At 49.5% G+C, this 20,201-nt stretch overlaps 22 non-coding genes and 3 pseudogenes across 22 annotated transcripts; 9 read left to right on the top strand and 16 right to left on the bottom strand.

Annotated features, from left to right (window-relative positions):
• Positions 1–272: 272 nt before the first annotated feature.
• Positions 273–435, bottom strand: LOC135015170 (U1 spliceosomal RNA). The gene has a single exon (XR_010213518.1). It is a non-coding gene; the product is annotated as a U1 spliceosomal RNA (small nuclear RNA).
• Positions 436–618: 183 nt separating this feature from the next.
• LOC135015431 (U1 spliceosomal RNA) lies at positions 619–751 on the top strand (annotated as a pseudogene).
• A 152-nt stretch (positions 752–903) lies between these two features.
• LOC135015169 (U1 spliceosomal RNA) lies at positions 904–1,066 on the top strand. The gene has a single exon (XR_010213517.1). It is a non-coding gene; the product is annotated as a U1 spliceosomal RNA (small nuclear RNA).
• Positions 1,067–1,894: 828 nt separating this feature from the next.
• Positions 1,895–2,057, bottom strand: LOC135015389 (U1 spliceosomal RNA). Its single transcript, XR_010213663.1, has one exon. It is a non-coding gene; the product is annotated as a U1 spliceosomal RNA (small nuclear RNA).
• A 152-nt stretch (positions 2,058–2,209) lies between these two features.
• LOC135015114 (U1 spliceosomal RNA) lies at positions 2,210–2,373 on the bottom strand. The gene has a single exon (XR_010213463.1). It is a non-coding gene; the product is annotated as a U1 spliceosomal RNA (small nuclear RNA).
• Positions 2,374–3,047: 674 nt separating this feature from the next.
• LOC135015208 (U1 spliceosomal RNA) lies at positions 3,048–3,210 on the bottom strand. Its single transcript, XR_010213554.1, has one exon. It is a non-coding gene; the product is annotated as a U1 spliceosomal RNA (small nuclear RNA).
• Positions 3,211–3,362: 152 nt separating this feature from the next.
• LOC135015028 (U1 spliceosomal RNA) lies at positions 3,363–3,526 on the bottom strand. The gene has a single exon (XR_010213377.1). It is a non-coding gene; the product is annotated as a U1 spliceosomal RNA (small nuclear RNA).
• A 674-nt stretch (positions 3,527–4,200) lies between these two features.
• LOC135015168 (U1 spliceosomal RNA) lies at positions 4,201–4,363 on the bottom strand. Its single transcript, XR_010213516.1, has one exon. It is a non-coding gene; the product is annotated as a U1 spliceosomal RNA (small nuclear RNA).
• A 152-nt stretch (positions 4,364–4,515) lies between these two features.
• LOC135015144 (U1 spliceosomal RNA) lies at positions 4,516–4,679 on the bottom strand. Its single transcript, XR_010213493.1, has one exon. It is a non-coding gene; the product is annotated as a U1 spliceosomal RNA (small nuclear RNA).
• Positions 4,680–5,353: 674 nt separating this feature from the next.
• LOC135015194 (U1 spliceosomal RNA) lies at positions 5,354–5,516 on the bottom strand. Its single transcript, XR_010213541.1, has one exon. It is a non-coding gene; the product is annotated as a U1 spliceosomal RNA (small nuclear RNA).
• A 152-nt stretch (positions 5,517–5,668) lies between these two features.
• On the bottom strand, positions 5,669–5,832 carry LOC135015364 (U1 spliceosomal RNA). The gene has a single exon (XR_010213653.1). It is a non-coding gene; the product is annotated as a U1 spliceosomal RNA (small nuclear RNA).
• Positions 5,833–6,506: 674 nt separating this feature from the next.
• On the bottom strand, positions 6,507–6,669 carry LOC135015218 (U1 spliceosomal RNA). Its single transcript, XR_010213564.1, has one exon. It is a non-coding gene; the product is annotated as a U1 spliceosomal RNA (small nuclear RNA).
• A 152-nt stretch (positions 6,670–6,821) lies between these two features.
• Positions 6,822–6,985, bottom strand: LOC135015044 (U1 spliceosomal RNA). The gene has a single exon (XR_010213394.1). It is a non-coding gene; the product is annotated as a U1 spliceosomal RNA (small nuclear RNA).
• A 698-nt stretch (positions 6,986–7,683) lies between these two features.
• LOC135015402 (U1 spliceosomal RNA) lies at positions 7,684–7,819 on the bottom strand (annotated as a pseudogene).
• Positions 7,820–7,971: 152 nt separating this feature from the next.
• Positions 7,972–8,135, bottom strand: LOC135015201 (U1 spliceosomal RNA). The gene has a single exon (XR_010213548.1). It is a non-coding gene; the product is annotated as a U1 spliceosomal RNA (small nuclear RNA).
• Positions 8,136–11,374: 3,239 nt separating this feature from the next.
• Positions 11,375–11,538, bottom strand: LOC135015416 (U1 spliceosomal RNA). The gene has a single exon (XR_010213679.1). It is a non-coding gene; the product is annotated as a U1 spliceosomal RNA (small nuclear RNA).
• Positions 11,539–12,208: 670 nt separating this feature from the next.
• LOC135015407 (U1 spliceosomal RNA) lies at positions 12,209–12,371 on the bottom strand. Its single transcript, XR_010213673.1, has one exon. It is a non-coding gene; the product is annotated as a U1 spliceosomal RNA (small nuclear RNA).
• Positions 12,372–12,523: 152 nt separating this feature from the next.
• LOC135015033 (U1 spliceosomal RNA) lies at positions 12,524–12,687 on the bottom strand. The gene has a single exon (XR_010213382.1). It is a non-coding gene; the product is annotated as a U1 spliceosomal RNA (small nuclear RNA).
• Positions 12,688–13,578: 891 nt separating this feature from the next.
• On the top strand, positions 13,579–13,742 carry LOC135015032 (U1 spliceosomal RNA). Its single transcript, XR_010213381.1, has one exon. It is a non-coding gene; the product is annotated as a U1 spliceosomal RNA (small nuclear RNA).
• A 152-nt stretch (positions 13,743–13,894) lies between these two features.
• On the top strand, positions 13,895–14,057 carry LOC135015406 (U1 spliceosomal RNA). The gene has a single exon (XR_010213672.1). It is a non-coding gene; the product is annotated as a U1 spliceosomal RNA (small nuclear RNA).
• Positions 14,058–14,727: 670 nt separating this feature from the next.
• On the top strand, positions 14,728–14,891 carry LOC135015300 (U1 spliceosomal RNA). The gene has a single exon (XR_010213621.1). It is a non-coding gene; the product is annotated as a U1 spliceosomal RNA (small nuclear RNA).
• Positions 14,892–18,130: 3,239 nt separating this feature from the next.
• LOC135015190 (U1 spliceosomal RNA) lies at positions 18,131–18,294 on the top strand. Its single transcript, XR_010213537.1, has one exon. It is a non-coding gene; the product is annotated as a U1 spliceosomal RNA (small nuclear RNA).
• Positions 18,295–18,446: 152 nt separating this feature from the next.
• On the top strand, positions 18,447–18,582 carry LOC135015316 (U1 spliceosomal RNA; annotated as a pseudogene).
• Positions 18,583–19,280: 698 nt separating this feature from the next.
• Positions 19,281–19,444, top strand: LOC135015043 (U1 spliceosomal RNA). The gene has a single exon (XR_010213393.1). It is a non-coding gene; the product is annotated as a U1 spliceosomal RNA (small nuclear RNA).
• Positions 19,445–19,596: 152 nt separating this feature from the next.
• Positions 19,597–19,759, top strand: LOC135015193 (U1 spliceosomal RNA). The gene has a single exon (XR_010213540.1). It is a non-coding gene; the product is annotated as a U1 spliceosomal RNA (small nuclear RNA).
• The last annotated feature ends 442 nt before the right edge of the window (positions 19,760–20,201 follow it).

Genomic DNA, 20,201 nt, shown 5'->3' with positions numbered 1-20,201 from the left:
ATGTTGGCCATGCCCCATCCCTTGAAGCTTTCAAGCAGATTTCTTGCAGCAGCTGGGCACTGTAACAGCTCAAGAGCTGCTCTGTAAGGCAAGTAAAAGGGTGTGGGCCCTGCAGCACTACCTGTAGTTTGCATTGTGCATTGGAAGGCACAAAGTAAGCAGACGGGAGGAGAAGTCAGGATAGTGCACAAGGGTATAGAAGGGAGCGGCTGAAGAAAAGAGAAGTGGAAACAGACAGCAAACTAGGCTGGAGAGAGATCTGAGACAAAGAGATCTGAATTATACGAGAGCCGACCAGGGGAAACACAAATTATGCAGTCAAGTTTCCCACATTTGGGGAAATCGCAGGGGCAGCACACCCAGAGTGCAATGGGTGAGCCTTGCCCTGGGAGAAGCACCTTCATGATCATAGTATCTCACCTGGCAGGTAAGTAGGAGTTGGGCTAGAGCTGGGGAGGGTCGCTGCTCGGGCACCCCCCTGTTAAGTGAAGGAGATCCAACTGAGGCAGCACAAGGGAACTCTCAAAAGAAGAACAAGGCTAGAGGAAGATCTGAAACAAAGAAATCTGACTTTTACCAGAGCTGACCAGAAGAAAACACAAACACAGTCCCCCACTACCACAAATAAAGCAGTCGAGGTGAGGTTCATTCATTGCATTTTGGGTATGCTGACCCCTGTGATTTCCCCAAATGTGGGAAACTCGACTGCTTTATTTGTGGTAGTGGGGGACTGTGTTTGTGCTTTCCTCTGGTCAGCTCTGGTAAAAGTCAGATTTCTTTGTTTCAGATCTTCCTCTAGCCTTGTTCTTCTTTTGAGAGTTCCCTTGTGCTGCCTCAGTTGGATCTCCTTCACTTAACAGGGGGGTGCCCGAGCAGCGACCCTCCCCAGCTCTAGCCCAACTCCTACTTACCTGCCAGGTGAGATACTATGATCATGAAGGTGCTTCTCCCAGGGCAAGGCTCACCCATTGCACTCTGGGTGTGCTGCCCCTGCGATTTCCCCAAATGTGGGAAACTTGACTGCATAATTTGTGTTTCCCCTGGTCGGCTCTCGTATAATTCAGATCTCTTTGTCTCAGATCTCTCTCCAGCCTAGTTTGCTGTCTGTTTCCACTTCTCTTTTCTTCAGCCGCTCCCTTCTATACCCTTGTGCACTATCCTGACTTCTCCTCCCGTCTGCTTACTTTGTGCCTTCCAATGCACAATGCAAACTACAGGTAGTGCTGCAGGGCCCACACCCTTTTACTTGCCTTACAGAGCAGCTCTGGAGCTGTTACAGTGCCCAGCTGCTGCAAGAAATCTGCTTGAATGCTTCAGGGGATGGGACATGGCCAACATGAGCCCCACACCAAAGGAGGGTGGAGCAGAAGGCTGACTAATACTGAAGCACACCCAAACAACAAACCAAATGCAACAACTAGTGCAAGCATTCCTGGGGGAAGGCCTGCCGCAGATGGATTTGCATATGGTGATGTCATCCAAGCAGTGGGTCAAAGTTGGTTTCAACCCTCGTCTGCATATGAAAACAGAAAAGGGGCGTGCAGGGCATGGTGGCCTTTTGCGGCGCTTGACCGACCCCTAGTTTGCATTAAACACCTCCACCCTCCTTCGGTGTGGGGCTCATGTTGGCTATGCCCCAGCCCCTGAAGCATTCAAGCAGATTTCTTGCAGCAGCTGGGCACTGTAACAGCTCCAGAGCTGCTCTGTAAGGCAAGTAAAAGGGTGTGGGCCCTGCAGCACTACCTGTAGTTTGCATTGTGCATTGGAAGGCACAAAGTAAGCAGACGGGAGGAGAAGTCAGGATAGTGCACAAGGGTATAGAAGGGAGCGGCTGAAGAAAAGAGAAGTGGAAACAGACAGCAAACTAGGCTGGAGAGAGACCTGAGACAAAGAGATCTGAATTATACGAGAGCCGACCAGGGGAAACACAAATTATGCAGTCAAGTTTCCCACATTTGGGGAAATCGCAGGAGCAGCACACCCAGAGTACAATTGGTGAGCCTTTCCCTGGGAGAAGCACCTTCATGATCATAGTATCTCACCTGGCAGGTAAGTAGGAGTTGGGCTAGAGCTGGGGAGGGTCGCTGCTCGGGTACCCCCCTGTAAAGTGAAGGAGATCCAACTGAGGCAGCACAAGGGAACTCTCGAAAGAAGAACAAGGCTAAAGGAAAATCTGAGACAAAGAAATCTGACTTTTACCAGAGCTGACCAGAGGAAAGCACAAACACAGTCTCCCACTACCACAAATAATGCAGTCAAGTTTCCCACATTTGGGGAAATCACAGGGGTCAGCATACCCAAAATGCAATGAATGAACCTCACCCTGGGAGAAAAATCTTCATGACCATGGTATCTCCTATGCAAAATAAGTATGATTTGGAATAGGGCTGGGGAGGGCCGCTGCTCATGCACATCTCTGTCAAGTAAAGGAGATTCAACTGAGGCAGCAAAAGGGAACTCTCATCTGGGGACAACAACTGCAGGGAGAACATATATTTTCAGATGAACATGGGAGGGCAGAAGGCTGCCTAATACTGAAGCACCCCCAAACACCAAACCAAATGCAACAACTAGTGCAAGCATTCCTGGGGGAAGGCCTGCCGCAGATGGATTTGCATATGGTGATGTCATCCAAGCAGTGGGTCAAAGTTGGCTTCAACCCTCGTCTGCATATGAAAAGAGAAAAGGGGCGTGCAGGGCATGGTGGCCTTTTGCGGCGCTTGGCTGACCCCTAGTTTGCATTAAACACGTCCACCCTCCTTTGGTGTGGGGCTCATGTTGGCTATGCCCCAGCCCCTGAAGCATTCAAGCTGATTTCTTGCAGCAGCTGGGCACTGGAACAGCTCCAGAGCTGCTCTGTAAGGCAAGTAAAAGGGTGTGGGCCCTGCAGCACTACCTGTAGTTCACATTGTGCGTTGGAAGGCACAAAGTAAGCAGACAGGAGGAGAAGTCAGGATAGTGCGCAAGGGCATAGAAGGGAGCGGCTCAAGAAAAGAGAAGTGGAAACAGACAGCAAACTAGGCTGGAGAGAGACCTGAGACAAAGAGATCTGAATTATACGAGAGCCGACCAGGGGAAACACAAATTATGCAGTCAAGTTTCCCACATTTGGGGAAATCGCAGGAGCAGCACACCCAGAGTGCAATGGGTGAGCCTTGCCCTGGGAGAAGCACCTTCATGATCATAGTATCTCACCTGGCAGGTAAGTAGGAGTTGGGCTAGAGCTGGGGAGGGTCGCTGCTCGGGTACCCCCCTGTAAAGTGAAGGAGATCCAACTGAGGCAGCACAAGGGAACTCTCGAAAGAAGAACAAGGCAAGAGAAAAATCTGAGACAAAGAAATCTGACTTTTACCAGAGCTGACCAGAGGAAAGCACAAACACAGTCCCCCACTACCACAAATAATGCAGTTGAGTTTCCCACATTTGGGGAAATCACAGGGGTCAGCATACCCAAAATGCAATGAATGAACCTCACCCTGGGAGAACAATCTTCATGACCATGGTATCTCCTATGCAAAATAAGTATGATTTGGAATAGGGCTGGGGAGGGCCGCTGCTCATGCACATCTCTGTCAAGTAAAGGAGATTCAACTGAGGCAGCACAAGGGAACTCTCATCTGGGGACAACAACTGCAGGGAGAACACATATTTTCAGATGAACATGGGAGGGCAGAAGGCTGCCTAATACTGAAGCACCCCCAAACAACAAACCAAATGCAACAACTAGTGCAAGCATTCCTGGGGGAAGTTCTGCAGAAGACGGATTTGCATACGGTGATGTCATCCAAGCAGTGGGTCAAAGTTGGCTTCAACCCTCATCTGCATATGAAAAGAGAAAAGGGGCGTGCAGGGCATGGCGGCCTTTTGCGGTGCTTGGATGACCCCTAGTTCGCATTAAACACCTCCACCCTCCTTTGGTGTGGGGCTCATGTTGGCCATGCCCCATCCCCTGAAGCATTCAAGCAGATTTCTTGCAGCAGCTGGGCACTGTAACAGCTCCAGAGCTGCTCTGTAAGGCAAGTAAAATGGTGTGGGCCCTGCAGCACTACCTGTAGTTTGCATTGTGCATTGGAAGGCACAAAGTAAGCAGACGGGAGGAGAAGTCAGGATAGTGCACAAGGGTATAGAAGGGAGCGGCTGAAGAAAAGAGAAGTGGAAACAGACAGCAAACTAGGCTGGAGAGAGACCTGAGACAAAGAGATCTGAATTATACGAGAGCCGACCAGGGGAAACACAAATTATGCAGTCAAGTTTCCCACATTTGGGGAAATCGCAGGGGCAGCACACCCAGAGTGCAATGGGTGAGCCTTGCCCTGGGAGAAGCACCTTCATGATCATAGTATCTCACCTGGCAGGTAAGTAGGAGTTGGGCTAGAGCTGGGGAGGGTCGCTGCTCGGGTTCCCCCCTGTGAAGTGAAGGAGATCCAACTGAGGCAGCACCAGGGAACTCTCGAAAGAAGAACAAGGCTAGAGGAAGATCTGAGACAAAGAAATCTGACTTTTACCAGAGCTGACCAGAGGAAAGCACAAACACAGTCTCCCACTACCACAAATAATGCAGTCAAGTTTCCCACATTTGGGGAAATCACAGGCGTAAGCATACCCAAAATGCAATGAATGAACCTCACCCTGGGAGAAAAATCTTCATGACCATGGTATCTCCTATGCAAAATAAGTATGATTTGGAATAGGGCTGGGGAGGGCCGCTGCTCATGCACATCTCTGTCAAGTAAAGGAGATTCAACTGAGGCAGCACAAGGGAACTCTCATCTTGGGACAACAACTGCAGGGAGAACATATATTTTCAGATGAACATGGGAGGGCAGAAGACTGCCTAATACTGAAGCACCCCCAAACAACAAACCAAATGCAACAACTAGTGCAAGCATTCCTGGGGGAAGGCCTGCCGCAGATGGATTTGCATATGGTGATGTCATCCAAGCAGTGGGTCAAAGTTGGCTTCAACCCTCGTCTGCATATGAAAAGAGAAAAGGGGCGTGCAGGGCATGGTGGCCTTTTGCGGCGCTTGGCTGACCCCTAGTTTGCATTAAACACCTCCACCCTCCTTTGGTGTGGGGCTCATGTTGGCTATGCCCCAGCCCCTGAAGCATTCAAGCTGATTTCTTGCAGCAGCTGGGCACTGTAACAGCTCCAGAGCTGCTCTGTAAGGCAAGTAAAAGGGTGTGGGCCCTGCAGCACTACCTGTAGTTCGCATTGTGCGTTGGAAGGCACAAAGTAAGCAGACAAGAGGAGAAGTCAGGATAGTGCGCAAGGGCATAGAAGGGAGCGGCTCAAGAAAAGAGAAGTGGAAACAGACAGCAAACTAGGCTGGAGAGAGACCTGAGACAAAGAGATCTGAATTATACGAGAGCCGACCAGGGGAAACACAAATTATACAGTCAAGTTTCCCACATTTGGGGAAATCGCAGGAGCAGCACACCCAGAGTGCAATGGGTGAGCCTTGCCCTGGGAGAAGCACCTTCATGATCATAGTATCTCACCTGGCAGGTAAGTAGGAGTTGGGCTAGAGCTGGGGAGGGTCGCTGCTCGGGTACCCCCCTGTAAAGTGAAGGAGATCCAACTAAGGCAGCACAAGGGAACTCTCGAAAGAAGAACAAGGCTAGAGGAAAATCTGAGACAAAGAAATCTGACTTTTACCAGAGCTGACCAGAGGAAAGCACAAACACAGTCCCCCACTACCACAAATAATGCAGTTGAGTTTCCCACATTTGGGGAAATCACAGGGGTCAGCATACCCAAAATGCAATGAATGAACCTCACCCTGGGAGAAAAATCTTCATGACCATGGTATCTCCTATGCAAAATAAGTATGATTTGGAATAGGGCTGGGGAGGGCCGCTGCTCATGCACATCTCTGTCAAGTAAAGGAGATTTAACTGAGGCAGCACAAGGGAACTCTCATCTGGGGACAACAACTGCAGGGAGAACACATATTTTCAGATGAACATGGGAGGGTAGAAGGCTGCCTAATACTGAAGCACCCCCAAACAACAAACCAAATGCAACAACTAGTGCAAGCATTCCTGGGGGAAGTTCTGCAGAAGACGGATTTGCATACGGTGATGTCATCCAAGCAGTGGGTCAAAGTTGGCTTCAACCCTCATCTGCATATGAAAAGAGAAAAGGGGCGTGCAGGGCATGGCGGCCTTTTGCGGTGCTTGGATGACCCCTAGTTCGCATTAAACACCTCCACCCTCCTTTGGTGTGGGGCTCATGTTGGCCATGCCCCATCCCCTGAAGCATTCAAGCTGATTTCTTGCAGCAGCTGGGCACTGTAACAGCTCCAGAGCTGCTCTGTAAGGCAAGTAAAAGGGTGTGGGCCCTGCAGCACTACCTGTAGTTTGCATTGTGCATTGGAAGGCACAAAGTAAGCAGACGGGAGGAGAAGTCAGGATAGTGCACAAGGGTATAGAAGGGAGCGGCTGAAGAAAAGAGAAGTGGAAACAGACAGCAAACTAGGCTGGAGAGAGACCTGAGACAAAGAGATCTGAATTATACGAGAGCCGACCAAGGGAAACACAAATTATGCAGTCAAGTTTCCCACATTTGGGGAAATCGCAGGGGCAGCACACCCAGAGTGCAATGGGTGAGCCTTGCCCTGGGAGAAGCACCTTCATGATCATAGTATCTCACCTGGCAGGTAAGTAGGAGTTGGGCTAGAGCTGGGGAGGGTCGCTGTTCGGGCACCCCCCTGTCAAGTGAAAGAGATCCAACTGAGGCAGCACAAGGGAACTCTCGAAAGAAGAACAAGGCTAGAGGAAGATCTGAGACAAAGAAATCTGACTTTTTCCAGAGCTGGCCAGAGGAAAGCACAAACACAGTCCCCCACTACCACAAATAATGCAGTCGAGTTTCCCACATTTGGGGAAATCACAGGGGTCAGCATACCCAGAATGCAATGAATGAACCTCACCCTGGGAGAACAATCTTCATGACCATGGTATCGCCTATGCAAAATAAGTATAATTTGGGATAGGGCTGGGGAGGGCCGCTGCTCAGGCACATCTCTGTCAAGTAAAGGAGATTCAACTGAGGCAGCACAAGGGAACTCTCATCTGGGGACAACAACTGCAGGGAGAACACATATTTTCAGATGAACATGTGAGGGCAGAAGGCTGCCTAATACTGAAGCACCCCCAAACAACAAACCAAATGCAACAACTAGTGCAAGCATTCCTGGGGGAAGGCCTGCAGCAGATGGATTTGCATATGGTGATGTCATCCAAGCAGTGGGTCAAAGTTGGCTTCAACCCTCGTCTGCATATGAAAAGAGAAAAGGGGCGTGCAGGGCATGGCGGCCTTTTGCAGCGCTTGGATGACCCCTAGTTTGCATTACACACCTCCTCCCTCCTTCGGTGTGGGGCTCATGTTGGCTATGCCCCAGCCCCTGAAGCATTCAAGCTGATTTCTTGCAGCAGCTGGGCACTGTAACTGCTCCAGAGCTACTCTGTAAGGCAAGTAAAAGGGTGTGGGCCCTGCAGCACTACCTGTAGTTCGCATTGTGCGTTGGAAGGCACGAAGTAAGCAGACGGGAGAAGTCAGGATAGTGCGCAAGGGCATAGAAGGGAGCGGCTCAAGAAAAGAGAAGTGGAAACAGACAGCAAACTAGGCTGGAGAGAGACCTGAGACAAAGAGATCTGAATTATACGAGAGCCGACGAGGGGAAACACAAATTATGCAGTCAAGTTTCCCACATTTGGGGAAATCGCAGGAGCAGCACACCAAGAGTGCAATGGTTGAGCCTTGCCCTGGGAGAAGCACCTTCATGATCATAGTATCTCACCTGGCAGGTAAGTAGGAGTTGGGCTAGAGCTGGGGAGGGTCGCTGCTCGGGTTCCCCCCTGTGAAGTGAAGGAGATCCAACTGATGCAGCACCAGGGAACCCTCGAAAGAAGAACAAGGCTAGAGGAAGTTCTGAGACAAAGAAATCTGACTTTTACCAGAGCTGACCAGAGGAAAGCACAAACACAGTCCCCCACTACCACAAATAATGCAGTCGAGTTTCCCACATTTGGGAAAATCACAGGGGTCAGCATACCCAGAATGCAATGAATGAACCTCACCCTGGGAGAACAATCTTCATGACCATGGTATCTCCTATGCAAAATAAGTATGATTTGGGATAGGGCTGGTGAGGGCCGCTGCTCAGGCACATCTCTGTCAAGTAAAGGAGATTCAACTGAGGCAGCACAAGGGAACTCTCATCTGGGGACAACAACTGCAGGGAGACCACATCTTTTCAGATGAACATGGGAGGGCAGAAGGCTGCCTAATACTGAAGCACCATCAAATATCAAACCATGGCCCTCATTCCGAGTTGATCGCTCGCAAGGCGATTTTAGCAGAGTTACACACGCTAAGCCGCCGCCTACTGGGAGTGAATCTTAGCTTCTTAAAATTGCGACCGATGTATTCGCAATATTGCGATTACAAACTACTTAGCAGTTTCAGAGTAGCTTCAGACTTACTCGGCATCTGCGATCAGTTCAGTGCTTGTCGTTCCTGGTTTGACGTCACAAACACTCCCAGAGTTCGCCCAGACACTCCCCCGTTTCTCCGGCCACTCCTGCGTTTTTTCCGGAAACTGTAGCGTTTTTTCCCACACGCCCATAAAACGGCCTGTTTCCGCCCAGTATCACCCATTTCCTGTCAATCACATTACGATCGCCGGAGCGAAGAAAAAGCCGTGAGTAAAAATACTTTCTTCATTGTAAAATTACTTGGCGCAGTCGCAGTGCGAATATTGCGCATGCGTACTAAGCAGAATTTCACTGCGATGCGATGAAATTTACAGAGCGAACGACTCGGAATGAGGGTCCATATGCAACAACTAGTACAAGCACTCCTGGGGGAAGGTCTGCAGCAGACGGATTTGCATACGGTGATGTTATCCAAGCAGTGGGCCAAAGTTGACTGGAACCCTCATCTGCATATGAAAAGAGAAAAGGGGCATGCAGGGCATGGCGGCCTTTTGCAGTGCTTGGATGACCCCTAGTTCGCATTAAACACCCCCACCCTCCTTTGGTGTGGGGCTCATGTTGGCCATGCCCCATCCCCTGATGCATTCAAGCTGATTTCTTGCAGCAGCTGGGCACTGTAACAGCTCCAGAGCTGTTCTGTAAGGCAAGTAGAAGGGTGTGGGCCCTGCAGCACCACCTGTTGTTCGCATTGTGCGTTGGAAGGCACAAATTAAGCAGACGGGAGGAGAAGTCAGGATAGTGCGCAAGGGCATTCTTTTCTCTTAGTCCGGGGGCAAGGCTTCAAAATGGGGTCTGCAACGGAGGAGACACAGGGGGCGTGGTCACAGCAGCTTTTCTCTACAGTCTGCACCAGCAGGAGCCTACACTATTTTTTATGATCACGCTGAACTGCAGTGCGACTACAATTACAGCATGGTCAAGAAGGGAGGCGTCATGCTGGGTGGCCATGCCCTGTCACTGTGCAGGAGCCAGCACCGCTCACACACTAGTCCCCGGGTGCAGCCCCCAACCCCCGGGACACCCGGAGCAACAAAATGTAGATTCAGGCCACCAGGCCACGCCCCTACCTATGAAACCATGCCTCCTTTTTACCATTGCGCTGTTTATCTGCGCGCACTGCATTACAATCTCCCTCGCCACCTCTCTGGGTGTCACCAGTGATAGTGACACCTCTGCCATGCTTGTAGCAGCTGGTCCTAAGATCTACGCCTCAAGCCCTGAGTGTTTGCCCTTGTGACTTGTTGATCATCATAGCGAAGCAGATGCTTACAGAAAACTGCAGGGGCTTAGATTGAAAATAAAAAAAATTGATGGGTATAAGGTAGAGAGGAGCGGGTTCGGTTCTCCGAGAACCGAATTCCCCACGAACTCCACGTGGTTTACACTGGTCCGAGGCAGGCTCGGTTGTTCCCGCCTGACTTGGAAAACCTGAACAAGGGAAAATGTCATCATCCCGCTGTCAGATTCTCGCGAGATTCGGATTCCATATAAAGAGCTGCGCGTTGCTGCCATTTTTACTCGTGCATTGAAGAGAGAGCGGAGAGGACGTGGCTATGTTCTCTCAGTGGAAATCTCAATATCAGTGCTCAGTATCAGTGGTTACTTATTGCTGCTCAGTAATACTAGTAGTGTGTCTCTCCTGCTCAGTGTCAGTTCTCAGTAGTATCCTCATCAGTGCTCAGTATCACTGCTCATTGTCTTGTGCTGCATTGTGGTGCTCAGCATACTACAGTACATTACTAATAGTCCAGTGCTGCATCTTGCTGCTCAGTGTCAGTTCTAGTATCCTCATCAGTGCTCACTATCACTGCTCATTGCATTGTGGTGTTCTGTATACTACAGTAACATAGTAATATAGTATATATAGAGGAGCGGGTTCGGTTCTCCGAGAACCGAATTCCAGACGAACTCCACGTGGTTTACACTGGTCCGAGGCAGGCTCGGTTGTTCCCGCCTGACTCGGAAAACCTGAACAAGGGAAAATGTCATCATCCCGCTGTCGGATTCTCGCGAGATTCGGATTCCATATAAAGAGCTGCGCGTTGCCGCCATTTTTACTCGTGCATTGAAGAGAGAGCGGAGAGGACGTGGCTATGTTCTCTCAGTGGAAATCTCAATATCAGTGCTCAGTATCAGTGGTTACTTATTGCTGCTCAGTAATACTAGTAGTGTGTCTCTCCTGCTCAGTGTCAGTTCTCAGTAGTATCCTCATCAGTGCTCAGTATCACTGCTCATTGTCTTGTGCTGCATTGTGGTGCTCAGCATACTACAGTACATTACTAATAGTCCAGTGCTGCATCTTGCTGCTCAGTGTCAGTTCTAGTATCCTAATCAGTGCTCACTATCACTGCTCATTACATTGTGGTGTTCTGTATACTACAGTAACATAGTAATATAGTAACATATAGTAACATAGTTTTTGAGGTTGAATAGAGGCAAATTGCCCATCGTGTTCAACCTGTTTTAAGTTGTGATGATTCTACATACTTGCTGAATAATGTTTTATGACTAGTTAGCTACTATAACTCATGTTACCCCCGGATTAACCATGTTGATATTTTAAGTATTATAACCTTGGATAGCTTTTTCATTTAGAAATGTATCCATTCCATTTTTAAATCCAATTACAGAGTCCGCCATTACCACCTTCCCTGGCAGGGAATTCCACATCCTGATTGCCCTAACAGTGAAGATCATAGTATCTCACCTGGCTGGTAAGTAGGAGTTGGGCTAGAGCTGTGGAGGATTGCTGCTCGGGCACCCCCTGTCAAGTGAAGGAGATCCAACTGAGGCAGCACAAGGGAACTCTCGAAAGAAGAACAAGGCTAGAGGAAGATCTGAGACAAAGAAATCTGACTTTTACCAGAGCTGACCAGAGGAAAGCACAAACACAGTCCCCCACTACCACAAATAATGCAGTCGAGTTTCCCACATTTGGGGAAATCACAGGGGTCAGCATACCCAGAGTGCAATGAATGAACCTCACCCTGGGAGAACAATCTTCATGACCATGGTATCTCCTATGCAAAATAAGTATGATTTGGGATAGGGCTGGGGAGGGCCGCTGCTTAGGCACATCTCTGTCAAGTAAAGGAGATTCAACTGAGGCAGCACAAGGGAACTCTCATCTGGGGACAACAACTGCAGGGAGAACACATATTTTCAGATGAACATGGGAGGGCAGAAGGCTGCCTAATACTTAAGCACCCCCAAACAACAAACCAAATGCAACTACTAGTGTAAGCATTCCTGGGGGAAGGCCTGCAGCAGACGGATTTGCATATGGTGATGTCATCCAAGCAGTGGGTCAAAGTTGGCTTCAACCCTCGTCTGCATATGAAAATAAAAAAGGGGTGTGCAGGGCATGGCGGCCTTTTGCGGCGCTTGGATGACCCCTAGTTCGCATTAAACACCTCCACCCTCCTTCGGTGTGGGGCTCATGTTGGCTATGCCCCAGCCCCTGAAGCATTCAAGCTGATTTCTTGCAGCAGCTGGGCACTGTAACAGCTCCAGAGCTGCTCTGTAAAGCAAGTAAAAGGGTGTGGGCCCTGCAGCACTACCTGTAGTTTGCATTGTGCGTTGGAAGGCACAAAGTAAGCAGACGGGGAAGTCAGGATAGTGCACAAGGGCATAGAAGGGAGCGGCTCAAGAAAAGAGAAGTGGAAACAGACAGCAAACTAGGCTGGAGAGAGACCTGAGACAAAGAGATCTGAATTATACGAGAGCCGACCAGAGGAAACACAAATTATGTAATCAAGTGTCCCACATTTGGGGAAATCGTAGGAGCAGCACACCCAGAGTGCATTGGGTGAGCCTTGCCCTGGGAGAAGCACCTTCCTGATCATAGTATCTCACCTGGCAGGTAAGTAGGAGTTGGCCTAGAGCTGGGGAGGGTCGCTGTACGGGCACCCCCCTGTCAAGTGAAGGAGATCCAACTGAGGCAGCACAAGGAAACTCTCGAAAAAAGAACAAGGCTAGATGAAGATCTGAGACATAGAAATCTGACTTTTACCAGAGCTGACCAGAGGAAAGCACAAACACAGTCCCCCACTACAACAAATAATGCAGTCGAGTTTCCCACATTTGGGGAAATCACAGGGGTCAGCATACCCAGAATGCAATGAATGAACCTCACCCTGGGAGAACAATCTTCATGATAATGGTATCTCCTATGCAAAATAAGTATGATTTGGGATAGGGCTGGGGAGGGCCGCTGCTCAGGCACATCTCTGTCAAGTAAAGGAGATTCAACTAAGGCAGCACAAGGGAACTCTCATCTGGGGACAACAACTGCAGGGAGAACACATATTTTCAGATGAAAATGGGAGAGCAGAAGGCTGCCTAATACTGAAGCACCCCCAAACAACAAACCAAATGCAACAACTAGTACAAGCATTCCTGGGAAAAGGTCTGCAGAAGACGGATTTGCATACGGTGATGTCATCCAAGCAGTGGGCCAAAGTTGGCTGGAACCCTCATCTGCATATGAAAAGAGAAAAGGGGTATGCAGGGCATGGCGGCCTTTTGCGGTGCTTGGATGACCCTTAGTTTGCATTAAACACCTCCACCCTCCGTCGGTGTGGGGCTCATGTTGGCTATGCCCCAGCCCCTGAAGCATTCAAGCTGCTGCAAGAAATCAGCTTGAATGCTTCAGGGGCTGGGGCATAGCCAACATGAGCCCCACACCGACGGAGGGTGGAGGTGTTTAATGCAAACTAAGGGTCATCCAAGCACCGCAAAAGGCCGCCATGCCCTGCATACCCCTTTTCTCTTTTCATATGCAGATGAGGGTTCCAGCCAACTTTGGCCCACTGCTTGGATGACATCACCGTATGCAAATCCGTCTTCTGCAGACCTTTTCCCAGGAATGCTTGTACTAGTTGTTGCATTTGGTTTGTTGTTTGGGGGTGCTTCAGTATTAGGCAGCCTTCTGCTCTCCCATTTTCATCTGAAAATATGTGTTCTCCCTGCAGTTGTTGTCCCCAGATGAGAGTTCCCTTGTGCTGCCTCAGTTGAATCTCCTTTACTTGACAGAGATGTGCCTGAGCAGCGGCCCTCCCCAGCCCTATCCCAAATCATACTTATTTTGCATAGGAGATACCATTATCATGAAGATTGTTCTCCCAGGGTGAGGTTCATTCATTGCATTCTGGGTATGCTGACCCCTGTGATTTCCCCAAATGTGGGAAACTCGACTGCATTATTTGTTGTAGTGGGGGACTGTGTTTGTGCTTTCCTCTGGTCAGCTCTGGTAAAAGTCAGATTTCTATGTCTCAGATCTTCATCTAGCCTTGTTCTTTTTTCGAGAGTTTCCTTGTGCTGCCTCAGTTGGATCTCCTTCACTTGACAGGGGGGTGCCCGTACAGCGACCCTCCCCAGCTCTAGCCCAACTCCTACTTACCTGCCAGGTGAGATACTATGATCAGGAAGGTGCTTCTCCCAGGGCAAGGCTCACCCAATGCACTCTGGGTGTGCTGCTCCTACGATTTCCCCAAATGTGGGACACTTGATTACATAATTTGTGTTTCCTCTGGTCGGCTCTCGTATAATTCAGATCTCTTTGTCTCAGGTCTCTCTCCAGCCTAGTTTGCTGTCTGTTTCCACTTCTCTTTTCTTGAGCCGCTCCCTTCTATGCCCTTGTGCACTATCCTGACTTCCCCGTCTGCTTACTTTGTGCCTTCCAACGCACAATGCAAACTACAGGTAGTGCTGCAGGGCCCACACCCTTTTACTTGCTTTACAGAGCAGCTCTGGAGCTGTTACAGTGCCCAGCTGCTGCAAGAAATCAGCTTGAATGCTTCAGGGGCTGGGGCATAGCCAACATGAGCCCCACACCGAAGGAGGGTGGAGGTGTTTAATGCGAACTAGGGGTCATCCAAGCGCCGCAAAAGGCCGCCATGCCCTGCACACCCCTTTTTTATTTTCATATGCAGACGAGGGTTGAAGCCAACTTTGACCCACTGCTTGGATGACATCACCATATGCAAATCCGTCTGCTGCAGGCCTTCCCCCAGGAATGCTTACACTAGTAGTTGCATTTGGTTTGTTGTTTGGGGGTGCTTAAGTATTAGGCAGCCTTCTGCCCTCCCATGTTCATCTGAAAATATGTGTTCTCCCTGCAGTTGTTGTCCCCAGATGAGAGTTCCCTTGTGCTGCCTCAGTTGAATCTCCTTTACTTGACAGAGATGTGCCTAAGCAGCGGCCCTCCCCAGCCCTATCCCAAATCATACTTATTTTGCATAGGAGATACCATGGTCATGAAGATTGTTCTCCCAGGGTGAGGTTCATTCATTGCACTCTGGGTATGCTGACCCCTGTGATTTCCCCAAATGTGGGAAACTCGACTGCATTATTTGTGGTAGTGGGGGACTGTGTTTGTGCTTTCCTCTGGTCAGCTCTGGTAAAAGTCAGATTTCTTTGTCTCAGATCTTCCTCTAGCCTTGTTCTTCTTTCGAGAGTTCCCTTGTGCTGCCTCAGTTGGATCTCCTTCACTTGACAGGGGGTGCCCGAGCAGCAATCCTCCACAGCTCTAGCCCAACTCCTACTTACCAGCCAGGTGAGATACTATGATCTTCACTGTTAGGGCAATCAGGATGTGGAATTCCCTGCCAGGGAAGGTGGTAATGGCGGACTCTGTAATTGGATTTAAAAATGGAATGGATACATTTCTAAATGAAAAAGCTATCCAAGGTTATAATACTTAAAATATCAACATGGTTAATCCGGGGGTAACATGAGTTATAGTAGCTAACTAGTCATAAAACATTATTCAGCAAGTATGTAGAATCATCACATCTTAAAACAGGTTGAACACGATGGGCAATTTGCCTCTATTCAACCTCAAAAACTATGTTACTATATGTTACTATATTACTATGTTACTGTAGTATACAGAACACCACAATGTAATGAGCAGTGATAGTGAGCACTGATTAGGATACTAGAACTGACACTGAGCAGCAAGATGCAGCACTGGACTATTAGTAATGTACTGTAGTATGCTGAGCACCACAATGCAGCACAAGACAATGAGCAGTGATACTGAGCACTGATGAGGATACTACTGAGAACTGACACTGAGCAGGAGAGACACACTACTAGTATTACTGAGCAGCAATAAGTAACCACTGATACTGAGCACTGATATTGAGATTTCCACTGAGAGAACATAGCCACGTCCTCTCCGCTCTCTCTTCAATGCACGAGTAAAAATGGCGGCAACGCGCAGCTCTTTATATGGAATCCGAATCTCGCGAGAATCCGACAGCGGGATGATGACATTTTCCCTTGTTCAGGTTTTCCGAGTCAGGCGGGAACAACCGAGCCTGCCTCGGACCAGTGTAAACCACGTGGAGTTCGTCGGGAATTCGGTTCTCGGAGAACCGAACCCGCTCCTCTATATATACTATATTACTATGTTACTGTAGTATACAGAACACCACAATGCAATGAGCAGTGATAGTGAGCACTGATGAGGATACTAGAACTGACACTGAGCAGCAAGATGCAGCACTGGACTATTAGTAATGTACTGTAGTATGCTGAGCACCACAATGCAGCACAAGACAATGAGCAGTGATACTGAGCACTGATGAGGATACTACTGAGAACTGACACTGAGCAGGAGAGACACACTACTAGTATTACTGAGCAGCAATAAGTAACCACTGATACTGAGCACTGATATTGAGATTTCCACTGAGAGAACATAGCCACGTCCTCTCCGCTCTCTCTTCAATGCACGAGTAAAAATGGCAGCAACGCGCAGCTCTTTATATGGAATCCGAATCTCGCGAGAATCTGACAGCGGGATGATGACATTTTCCCTTGTTCAGGTTTTCCAAGTCAGGCGGGAACAACCGAGCCTGCCTCGGACCAGTGTAAACCACGTGGAGTTCGTGGGGAATTCGGTTCTCGGAGAACCGAACCCGCTCCTCTCTACCTTATACCCATCAATTTTTTTTATTTTCAATCTAAGCCCCTGCAGTTTTCTGTAAGCATCTGCTTCGCTATGATGATCAACAAGTCACAAGGGCAAACACTCAGGGCTTGAGGCGTAGATCTTAGGACCAGCTGCTACAAGCATGGCAGAGGTGTCACTATCACTGGTGACACCCAGAGAGGTGGCGAGGGAGATTGTAATGCAGTGCGCGCAGATAAACAGCGCAATGGTAAAAAGGAGGCATGGTTTCATAGGTAGGGGCGTGGCCTGGTGGCCTGAATCTACATTTTGTTGCTCCGGGTGTCCCGGGGGTTGGGGGCTGCACCCGGGGACTAGTGTGTGAGCGGTGCTGGCTCCTGCACAGTGACAGGGCATGGCCACCCAGCATGACGCCTCCCTTCTTGACCATGCTGTAATTGCAGTCGCACTGCAGTTCAGCGTGATCATAAAAAATGGTGTAGGCTCCTGCTGGTGCAGACTGTAGAGAAAAGCTGCTGTGACCACGCCCCCTGTGTCTCCTCCGTTGCAGACCCCATTTTGAAGCCTTGCCCCCGGACTAAGAGAAAAGAATGCCCTTGCGCACTATCCTGACTTCTCCTCCCGTCTGCTTAATTTGTGCCTTCCAACGCACAATGCGAACAACAGGTGGTGCTGCAGGGCCCACACCCTTCTACTTGCCTTACAGAACAGCTCTGGAGCTGTTACAGTGCCCAGCTGCTGCAAGAAATCAGCTTGAATGCATCAGGGGATGGGGCATGGCCAACATGAGCCCCACACCAAAGGAGGGTGGGGGTGTTTAATGCGAACTAGGGGTCATCCAAGCACTGCAAAAGGCCGCCATGCCCTGCATGCCCCTTTTCTCTTTTCATATGCAGATGAGGGTTCCAGTCAACTTTGGCCCACTGCTTGGATAACATCACCGTATGCAAATCCGTCTGCTGCAGACCTTCCCCCAGGAGTGCTTGTACTAGTTGTTGCATATGGACCCTCATTCCGAGTCGTTCGCTCTGTAAATTTCATCGCATCGCAGTGAAATTCTGCTTAGTACGCATGCGCAATATTCGCACTGCGACTGCGCCAAGTAATTTTACAATGAAGAAAGTATTTTTACTCACGGCTTTTTCTTCGCTCCGGCGATCGTAATGTGATTGACAGGAAATGGGTGATACTGGGCGGAAACAGGCCGTTTTATGGGCGTGTGGGAAAAAACGCTACAGTTTCCGGAAAAAACGCAGGAGTGGCCGGAGAAACGGGGGAGTGTCTGGGCGAACTCTGGGAGTGTTTGTGACGTCAAACCAGGAACGACAAGCACTGAACTGATCGCAGATGCCGAGTAAGTCTGAAGCTACTCTGAAACTGCTAAGTAGTTTGTAATCGCAATATTGCGAATACATCGGTCGCAATTTTAAGAAGCTAAGATTCACTCCCAGTAGGCGGCGGCTTAGCGTGTGTAACTCTGCTAAAATCGCCTTGCGAGCGATCAATTCGGAATGAGGGCCATGGTTTGATATTTGATGGTGCTTCAGTATTAGGCAGCCTTCTGCCCTCCCATGTTCATCTGAAAAGATGTGGTCTCCCTGCAGTTGTTGTCCCCAGATGAGAGTTCCCTTGTGCTGCCTCAGTTGAATCTCCTTTACTTGACAGAGATGTGCCTGAGCAGCGGCCCTCACCAGCCCTATCCCAAATCATACTTATTTTGCATAGGAGATACCATGGTCATGAAGATTGTTCTCCCAGGGTGAGGTTCATTCATTGCATTCTGGGTATGCTGACCCCTGTGATTTTCCCAAATGTGGGAAACTCGACTGCATTATTTGTGGTAGTGGGGGACTGTGTTTGTGCTTTCCTCTGGTCAGCTCTGGTAAAAGTCAGATTTCTTTGTCTCAGAACTTCCTCTAGCCTTGTTCTTCTTTCGAGGGTTCCCTGGTGCTGCATCAGTTGGATCTCCTTCACTTCACAGGGGGGAACCCGAGCAGCGACCCTCCCCAGCTCTAGCCCAACTCCTACTTACCTGCCAGGTGAGATACTATGATCATGAAGGTGCTTCTCCCAGGGCAAGGCTCAACCATTGCACTCTGGGTGTGCTGCTCCTGCGATTTCCCCAAATGTGGGAAACTTGACTGCATAATTTGTGTTTCCCCTCGTCGGCTCTCGTATAATTCAGATCTCTTTGTCTCAGGTCTCTCTCCAGCCTAGTTTGCTGTCTGTTTCCACTTCTCTTTTCTTGAGCCGCTCCCTTCTATGCCCTTGCGCACTATCCTGACTTCTCCCGTCTGCTTACTTCGTGCCTTCCAACGCACAATGCGAACTACAGGTAGTGCTGCAGGGCCCACACCCTTTTACTTGCCTTACAGAGTAGCTCTGGAGCAGTTACAGTGCCCAGCTGCTGCAAGAAATCAGCTTGAATGCTTCAGGGGCTGGGGCATAGCCAACATGAGCCCCACACCGAAGGAGGGAGGAGGTGTGTAATGCAAACTAGGGGTCATCCAAGCGCTGCAAAAGGCCGCCATGCCCTGCACGCCCCTTTTCTCTTTTCATATGCAGACGAGGGTTGAAGCCAACTTTGACCCACTGCTTGGATGACATCACCATATGCAAATCCATCTGCTGCAGGCCTTCCCCCAGGAATGCTTGCACTAGTTGTTGCATTTGGTTTGTTGTTTGGGGGTGCTTCAGTATTAGGCAGCCTTCTGCCCTCACATGTTCATCTGAAAATATGTGTTCTCCCTGCAGTTGTTGTCCCCAGATGAGAGTTCCCTTGTGCTGCCTCAGTTGAATCTCCTTTACTTGACAGAGATGTGCCTGAGCAGCGGCCCTCCCCAGCCCTATCCCAAATTATACTTATTTTGCATAGGCGATACCATGGTCATGAAGATTGTTCTCCCAGGGTGAGGTTCATTCATTGCATTCTGGGTATGCTGACCCCTGTGATTTCCCCAAATGTGGGAAACTCGACTGCATTATTTGTGGTAGTGGGGGACTGTGTTTGTGCTTTCCTCTGGCCAGCTCTGGAAAAAGTCAGATTTCTTTGTCTCAGATCTTCCTCTAGCCTTGTTCTTCTTTCGAGAGTTCCCTTGTGCTGCCTTAGTTGGATCTCCTTCACTTTACAGGGGGGTACCCGAGCAGCGACCCTCCCCAGCTCTAGCCCAACTCCTACTTACCTGCCAGGTGAGATACTATGATCATGAAGGTGCTTCTCCCAGGGCAAGGCTCACCCATTGCACTCTGGGTGTGCTGCTCCTGCGATTTCCCCAAATGTGGGAAACTTGACTGTATAATTTGTGTTTCCCCTGGTCGGCTCTCGTATAATTCAGATCTCTTTGTCTCAGGTCTCTCTCCAGCCTAGTTTGCTGTCTGTTTCCACTTCTCTTTTCTTGAGCCGCTCCCTTCTATGCCCTTGCGCACTATCCTGACTTCTCCTCCTGTCTGCTTACTTTGTGCCTTCCAACGCACAATGCGAACTACAGGTAGTGCTGCAGGGCCCACACCCTTTTACTTGCCTTACAGAGCAGCTCTGGAGCTGTTACAGTGCCCAGCTGCTGCAAGAAATCAGCTTGAATGCTTCAGGGGCTGGGGCATAGCCAACATGAGCCCCACACCAAAGGAGGGTGGAGGTGTTTAATGCAAACTAGGGGTCAGCCAAGCGCCGCAAAAGGCCACCATGCCCTGCACGCCCCTTTTCTCTTTTCATATGCAGACGAGGGTTGAAGCCAACTTTGACCCACTGCTTGGATGACATCACCATATGCAAATCCATC

This window comes from Pseudophryne corroboree, unplaced genomic scaffold, assembly GCF_028390025.1.
Source record: "Pseudophryne corroboree isolate aPseCor3 unplaced genomic scaffold, aPseCor3.hap2 scaffold_294, whole genome shotgun sequence".
NCBI classification, from domain to species: Eukaryota; Metazoa; Chordata; class Amphibia; order Anura; family Myobatrachidae; genus Pseudophryne; species Pseudophryne corroboree.
The sequence above is the reverse complement of the archived record's forward strand: the minus strand, read 5'-3'. Positions and strand labels throughout refer to the sequence as shown.